This window comes from Cebus imitator, unplaced genomic scaffold (assembly GCF_001604975.1).
Source record: "Cebus imitator isolate Cc_AM_T3 unplaced genomic scaffold, Cebus_imitator-1.0 Scaffold166, whole genome shotgun sequence".
NCBI lineage: Eukaryota > Metazoa > Chordata > Mammalia > Primates > Cebidae > Cebus > Cebus imitator.
In genome coordinates this window covers 1,180,915-1,188,409 of record NW_016107481.1, presented here as the reverse complement: position 1 = coordinate 1,188,409, position 7,495 = coordinate 1,180,915, and positions in this window count along the sequence as shown.

Sequence of the window (7,495 nt, the reverse complement as noted above, 5' to 3'; positions counted from 1 at the left end):
TTTTTAGGAACAATAAACAAAACAGGCAAACCTTAAACTAGACTAAAAAATGGAAAAAAATCAAGTAAATAAAATTACAAACAAAAGAGGAGACCTAAAACTGATACCAAGGAAATACAAAGAATTATGGGAGACTATTACGAAAATTTAATATGCCAACAAATTGGATAACCTAGAAGAAATAAACTCCTAGAGACATATAGGTATACCTCATTATATTGCCCTTTGCTTAAAGATTTGTGGCAATTCTATGTTGAGGAAGTCTATTGTTGCCATTTTTTCAATAACGTGTGCTCCCTTTGTGCCTCTGTGCCATGTGTTGGTAATTATCACAGTACATCAAACTTTTCGTTATTGTTATATAAATTATGGTGATCTGTGATCAGTGATCTCTGATGTTACTATTATAATTGTTTTGGGCTGCCACAAACTATACCCACATTTATTTTGATCAAGATGGTAAATTTAATCAATCAATGTTGTGTGTATCTGACTGCTCCACTGATCAGTTAGTTGTTCCTTCATTTGTCTCTCTCTCTTTGGGCCTCTCTATTCTCTCAGGCACTACGATATTGGAATTAGGCCAGTTAAAAATCCTACAATGGCCTCTAAGTGTTCAAGTGAAAGAGTCATGTGTCTCTCATTTTATATCGAAAGCCAGAAATGATTAAACTCAGTGAGAAGGCATGCCAAAAGCCAAGATAGGCTGAAAGATAGGCCCCTTGCACAAAAAAGCCAAGTTGTGAATGCAAAGGAAAAGTTATTGAATGAAATTAGAACAATGATCTTGTTCCTGATCTTAGAGGAAAAACTTTCAGTGTTCATCCTTGAGTGTCACATTGGCTGTGGGTTTCTCATATTATGAATAGGAGGGGTTTGGAGCAAGATGGCTGAATAGAAGCCTTTATCAATCATCCCCCACACAGGAACACCAAATTAACAACAATCCATACAAAAAAAGCACCTTCATAAGAACCAAAAATCAGATGAGCAATTACAGTACCTGGCTTTAACTTTATATCTCTGAAAGAAGCTCTGAAGAGAGTGGGAAAGACAATATTGTCCGGGCACGGTGGCTCACACCTGTAATCCTAGCACTTTGGGAGGTGGAGGTGGGTGGATCACTTGAGGTTGGGAGTGTGAAACCAGCCTGGCCAACCTGGTGAAACCCCCTCTCTACAAAAAATACAAAGAAATTAGCTGGGCGTGGTGGTGGGTGCCTGTAATCCCAGCTACTTGGGAGGCTGAGGCAGGAGAATTGTTTGAACCCAAGAGGCGGAGTTTGCAGTGGGCTGAGACCATGCCACTGCACTCCAGCCTGGGGAAAAGAGTGAGACTCTGTACCGCCCCCCCCCAAAAAAGTCTTTAATTGCCATGCCTGCCCCGCCTCCCTTGCAGTGGCCACGTGACATGGAGAATCTCTGAGTTTGGGGAAGGAGAGCACAGTGATTGTGGGACGCTGCACTGAATTCAGTGCTGCCCTGCCAGAGTGAAAACAAAACAGGGTTTAACACAGCTGACACTCATCCACAGAGGGAGCATTTACAACAGCCCTAACCAGAGGGGAACAGTCCAACCCAGCAGTCAGAGCTAGAGTTTGGCAAGCCTCATCACCATAGGCTAAACAAACTTGAATGAACTTCTGGATCCTAAGCAAACTTGAAAGGCAGTCTAGGTGACAAAAACTGCAATTTCTAGGAAATTCCTAGTGCTGTACTGGGCTTAAACCCAGTGGATTAGGGGGCACAAGACTTAGTGAGACACCAGCCCGGGCAGCTAAGGAAGTGCTTGTGCCACCCCTCCCCCAACCACAGGCAGCACAGCTTGCAGCAACAGAAATGACTCCTTCCTTCTGCTTGAGGAGAGAGGAGAGGTAAGAAAACCTAGAGAAATTCAAGATAATGCAGAGGAGGAATTCAGAATTTTATCAAATAAATGTAACAAACATTAAAATAATTAAAAAGAATCAAACAAAATCTGAAGTTGAAAAATGCAATTGGCATATTGAAGAATGATCAGAGTCTCTTAATTGCAGAATTGACCAAGGAGAAGAAAGAATTAGTGAGCTTTCAAACAAGCTATTTGAAAATACATAGTCACAGCAGACAAAAGAAAAAATAATAAAAAAAAGAATGAAGCATGCTTTCAAGCTCTAGAAAATAGCCTTAAAAGAGCAAATCTAAGAGTTATGGGCCCTAAAGAGGAGGTAGAGAAACAGATAAAGGTAAAAAGTTTATTCAAATGGATAATAATAGAGAACTTCCCAAGCCAAGAGAAAGATACCAAATTTAGGTAAAAGAAGGTTATAAAACACCAAGCAAATTTAACCAAAGGATAACTACTTCAAGGCATTAAATAATCAAATTATTAAAGGTCAAGAATAAAGAAAAGATCCTAAAAGCCACAAGAAAAAAGAAACAACAATACAATGGCACTCCAATACATCTGGCAGCAGACTTTTCAATAGAAGTCTTACAGGCCAGGAGAGAGTGACATGAAAAAGTGTCAAAGAAAAATAACTTTTATTCTAGAATATCAGGTGAAAAAATCCTTCAAACATGAAGGAGAAAAAATGACTTTCCCAGACAAACAAAAGCTGAGGGATTTCATCAACACCAGACCCATCCTATAAGAACTGCTAAAGGGAGTTCTTCATCAGAAAGAAAAAAATGTTAATGTACAACAAGAAGTCATCTGAGGGTATAAAACTCACTGGTAACACAGTATATTTTAACACGATGCTTTTGGTGTTAAACTACTCTTAAGTCAAAATAATAACTACAACTTTTGAAGACATGAACAGTACAGTAACATATAAATAGAAACCATAAAAAGTTAAAAAGCAAGAAGACAAAGTTAAAGTTTAGAGTTTTTATGAGTTTTCTTTTTGCTTGCTTGTTTATGGAATCTGTGTTGTCATCAGTTTAAAATAATGGGTTATGTCATATTTGGAAGCCTCATAGTAACCTCAAATCAAAAAATATATATATATATATGAATGACAGTCTGGGTGTGGTGGCTTATGCCTGTAATCATAGCACTTTGGGAGGCCAAGGCAGGCAGGTCACTGTGGTCAACAGTTCAAGACCAGCCTGGCCAACATGGTGAAACCTCATCTCTACTAAAAATACAAAAATTAGCTGGGCATGTGGCGGGTGCCTGTAATCCCAGCTACTCAGGAGGCTGAGGCAGGAGAATCGCTTGAACCTGGGAGGCAAAGGGTGTGTTAAGCCAAGATTGTGCCACTGCACTCCAGCCTGGGTGACAGAGCAAGACTTCATCTCAATAAAACAAAAACAAAAAACACCATATGACAGATACACAAAAAATAAAAAGCAAAAATTAAATCATACTACCAGAGAAAATCACCTTCAATTAAAGGAAGAGAGGAAGAAAGAAAAAAAGGAAGAGAAGGCCAGCAAACAAATAACAAAATGTCAGGAGTAAGTCCTTATTTACCAATAATAATATTGAGGTAAATGGACTAAACTTTTCAACCAGAAGACAGAGTAGCTGAATGGATTAAAAAAACACGAAGGCCCAGTGATCTCCTGCCTGCCTACAAGAAACACACTTCACCTATAAAGACACACATAGACTGAAAATAAAGGGATGGAGAAAGATAGTTCATGCAAATGGAAACAAACAAAAAAAGCAGCTGAAGTAGCTATACTAATGTCAGACAAAATACAAAAAGAAACAAAGAAGATTATTACATAATTATAAAAGAGTTAATCCAGCAAAAGTATATAACAATTTACAATACATATGGACTCAGTCCTGAAGCACCTAGATATATAAAGCAAATGTTATTAGGACTAAAAAGAGATAGACTCCCATACAATAATAGCTGGTGACTTTAACATCTCACTTTCAGCACTGAACAGATCTTCCAGACAGATAATCAACACACATTGGGCTTAACCTGTAATATAGACCAAATGGACATAGCAGATATTTACAGAACATTTCATCCAATGGCTGCAGAATACACATTCTTTTCAGCAGACGGACCATTCTCAAGGACAGATCACGTGGAAGGTCACAAAACAAATCTTAAAACATTCAAAAAACGTTAAATAATATCAAACATCTTCTCTGACCACATGGAATAAAACTAGAAATCAATAGCAAGAGGAATTATGGAAATATACAAACATGTGGAAATTAAACAATATGCTCAAATGACCAGTGGGTCAATGAAAAAATTAGAAGGAAATTAAAAATTTTATTGTAAGAAATGATAATGGTAACATGACATATCAAAGCATGACATATGATACAGCAAAAGCAGTACTAAAAGGAAAGTTTATAGCAATACGTGCCTACATCAACAAAAGAATAAAATATTCAACGAAATAATCTACTAATACATCTTAAATAACTGGAAAAGCAAGAGCAAACCAAACTCAAAATTAGTAGGGCCCTTTCTGTTGACCAATGCCAGTATGAGTGTTGCAGGTTTTAGTGCATCTCATTGATTTGCTGAGCATACTTCTTAGATGTAACGGTTTTGTTGGGATTTAGAAAGCTGTTGTGGATCAGACTGGCAGCAGATCATCAAAGAGTGACCATGACCTTTTTTGGTGCAAGTTTGGCTTTGGGAAGTGCTTTGGAGCTTATTCTCAGTCCAGCCATTGCACTGGTCGTCACCAGTTGTCATATAAAATCCACTCTTTGTCACACATCACAATCTGATCAAGAAATGGTTTGTTGTTGCGTAGAATAAGAGAAGACGATACTGCCAAATGACGACTTTTTTTATTTTCACTTAGCTCGAGAGGTACCCACTTACCAAGCTTTTTCACCTTTTCAGTTTGTTTCAAATGCTGAACGATCGTAGAATGGTCAAAAATGAGATCTTCAGCAACTTCTCATGTAGCTGTAAGAGGGGCTCCTCAACAGAAGGGGCCCAGTTCTTCTCTACAACAACCCCTGACTGCATGTCGCACCACCAATGCTTCAAAAGTTGAATGAATTGGGCTACGAAGTTTTGCCTCATCTGCCATATTCACTTGACTTCTCTCCAACTGACTACCGCTTCTTCAAGCATCTCAACAACTTTTCTACAACCAGCAGGATGCAGAAAATGCTTTCCAAGAGTTCACCGAAGCATGGATTTTTACGCTATAGGAACAAACTTATTCTTACTGGCAAAAATGTGTTGATTAGAATGGTTCCCATTTTGATTTAAAAAGATGTGTTTGAGCCTAGTTACAATGATTTAAAATTCATGGTCCAAAACCACAATTACTTTTGCACCAACCTAATATGATACATAAAGAGTTTCTATAACTCAATATTAGGAAGACAACACCACAATTTAAAAATGGGGTTTTAATAGTGACTCCACCAAATAAGATATACAGATGGCCAACAGGCACGTGGAAAGCTGCTGTACATCATTAGACATTAGGAAATGCATACCACCACACAGCCTCTAAAATGGCTGTTATAAAAACAGAGTGAAAATACCAAGTTCTGGGGAAAATGTGGAGAAATTAGAGCCATCATAATTGCTGGTGGGAATGTAAAATAATATAGCCAATTTGGAAAACAAATTGGAAATGTCTTTAAAACTAATCAACTTACTATACAGCTCAGCAATTCCACTCTTACCTATTCACCAAAAAGAAAGAAAAGTGGCCAGGAGCGGTGGTGCATGCCTGCAATCTCCGCACTTTGGGAGGCTGAGACAAAAGGAAACTTGAGGTCAGCAGTTTGAGATCAATCTGACCCACACTGCGAAACTCCGTCTCTATTAAGAATGCAAAAATTATCTGGGCATGGTGGTACATGCCTGTAATCTCAGCTACTTGCGTGGCTGAGGCAGGAGAATCACTTGAACCCAGGAGGCGGTGACTATCCAGTTCCCCATTCAGGGATCCTGCACATCTAGAGCTGTTCTGGCATAGGTGTATGGTGTTGAGAACCTGTCTGAGAATGAAGTCAGTTCATAGCTAAGAAATGGTAGGAAGAACAGAGCCTCTTGTGTTAATATTGGGCTCATGGAGCTAGCTGTACCTGACCAGATTGTCCTTGAACTGCCACTAATATATTCCTTTTTCTGTCTAAGCAAATTTGAGTTGGCTTTCTGTTTCTTACAAGGAAAGGAGTTCTGCATAATGTTTGTGTGTACCATCAGGTAGTACTAGAAAAGCACTGACTTATGTCATACTAAATGGATTCACTGGGGAAGTTCTTTTAAAGCTCTGGGCCCAGGTTTCTCATCTCTAAGTAAAAGTGATTGGGGTGGGACAATAGTTTCTCAGAAGAGTTGCACAAAATGAAGGCACCACAGTGACCTCAATAGGAAATGAGGGAGAAGCAGTCTCTACTTCAGCTAGACTGGAAGTAAATCCTCCTTTAAAGAAGTTTTAGATATTGGAATTACACACAGCCTGTAATGTGAAAATTTTTTTTTGCTTAAAACAGTGGGTGGGGGCAGTGGTTCATACCTGTAATCCCAGCACTTTGGGAGGCCAAAAAGGGCAAATCATCTGAGGTCAAGAGTTCGAGACCAGCCTAGCCAACATGCTGAAACCCCATTCTACTAAAAACACAAAAAATTAGCAGGGCATAGTGGCGGGCACCTGTAATCCCAGCTACTCAGGATGCTAAGGCAGGAGAATTACTTGAACCCAGGAGATGGAGGTTGCAGTGAGTCAAGATCGCGCCATTGCACTCCAGCCTGGGTGACAAAGCAAGACTCTGTCTCAAAAAANAAAAAAAAAAAAAAAAAAACAACAACAACAACAAAAAACCCTTTTGTGGTCTTCTCTAATTCCAAAACTCCAATATTCTGTGTTGGCTTTTCAGAGGCATGAAGCGCTGGGCATTGTATTCTAACATGTCAGGCTGCCTGGGGTCTGAATCCAGCTCCACCCCTTACTAACTGTGCGATCTTGAACAAGTTTCTCTATTCCTTGGCTTCTTCATCAGTAAAATAGGAAAAATAATACTATCTATTTCAAAGGGTTATTATGAAGGTTAATTGACAATATATGCAAAACCTTTCCAGTCATGCCTTGCACCTGGTACATGTTTGATACTGTTAGCAATGATGATGACAAAGAGAAGGCCTGGAAGATTTCAGTGAAACTGACTTTGGGTTTGCCTTTGTCATCTCTCCCAAGGAGTAAGCTGAAAAAGAACAGAAATGCAAATCAGGTCACCTGCTTGTTTCCTGTAATTGTGTCAATAGCTTGAGAGTAGCGAAAACTTCTGTCTCTGTTGTTTTCTGAATATAATGTAATTATCCTTTCAACTAAAGACAAGCCTAAATAATACTTTTTTGTAGGCCAGGTGCTGTGGCTCACACTTGTAATCCCCAGCACTTCGGGAGGCGAAAGCAGGCAGATCACTTGAGGTCAGGAGTTTGAGACTAGCCTGGCCAACATGGTGAAACCCCCTCTCTACCAAAAATACAAAAATTAGCTGGGGCGTGGTGGTGAACATCTGTAATTCCAGCTACACAGGAAGCTGAGGCAGGAGT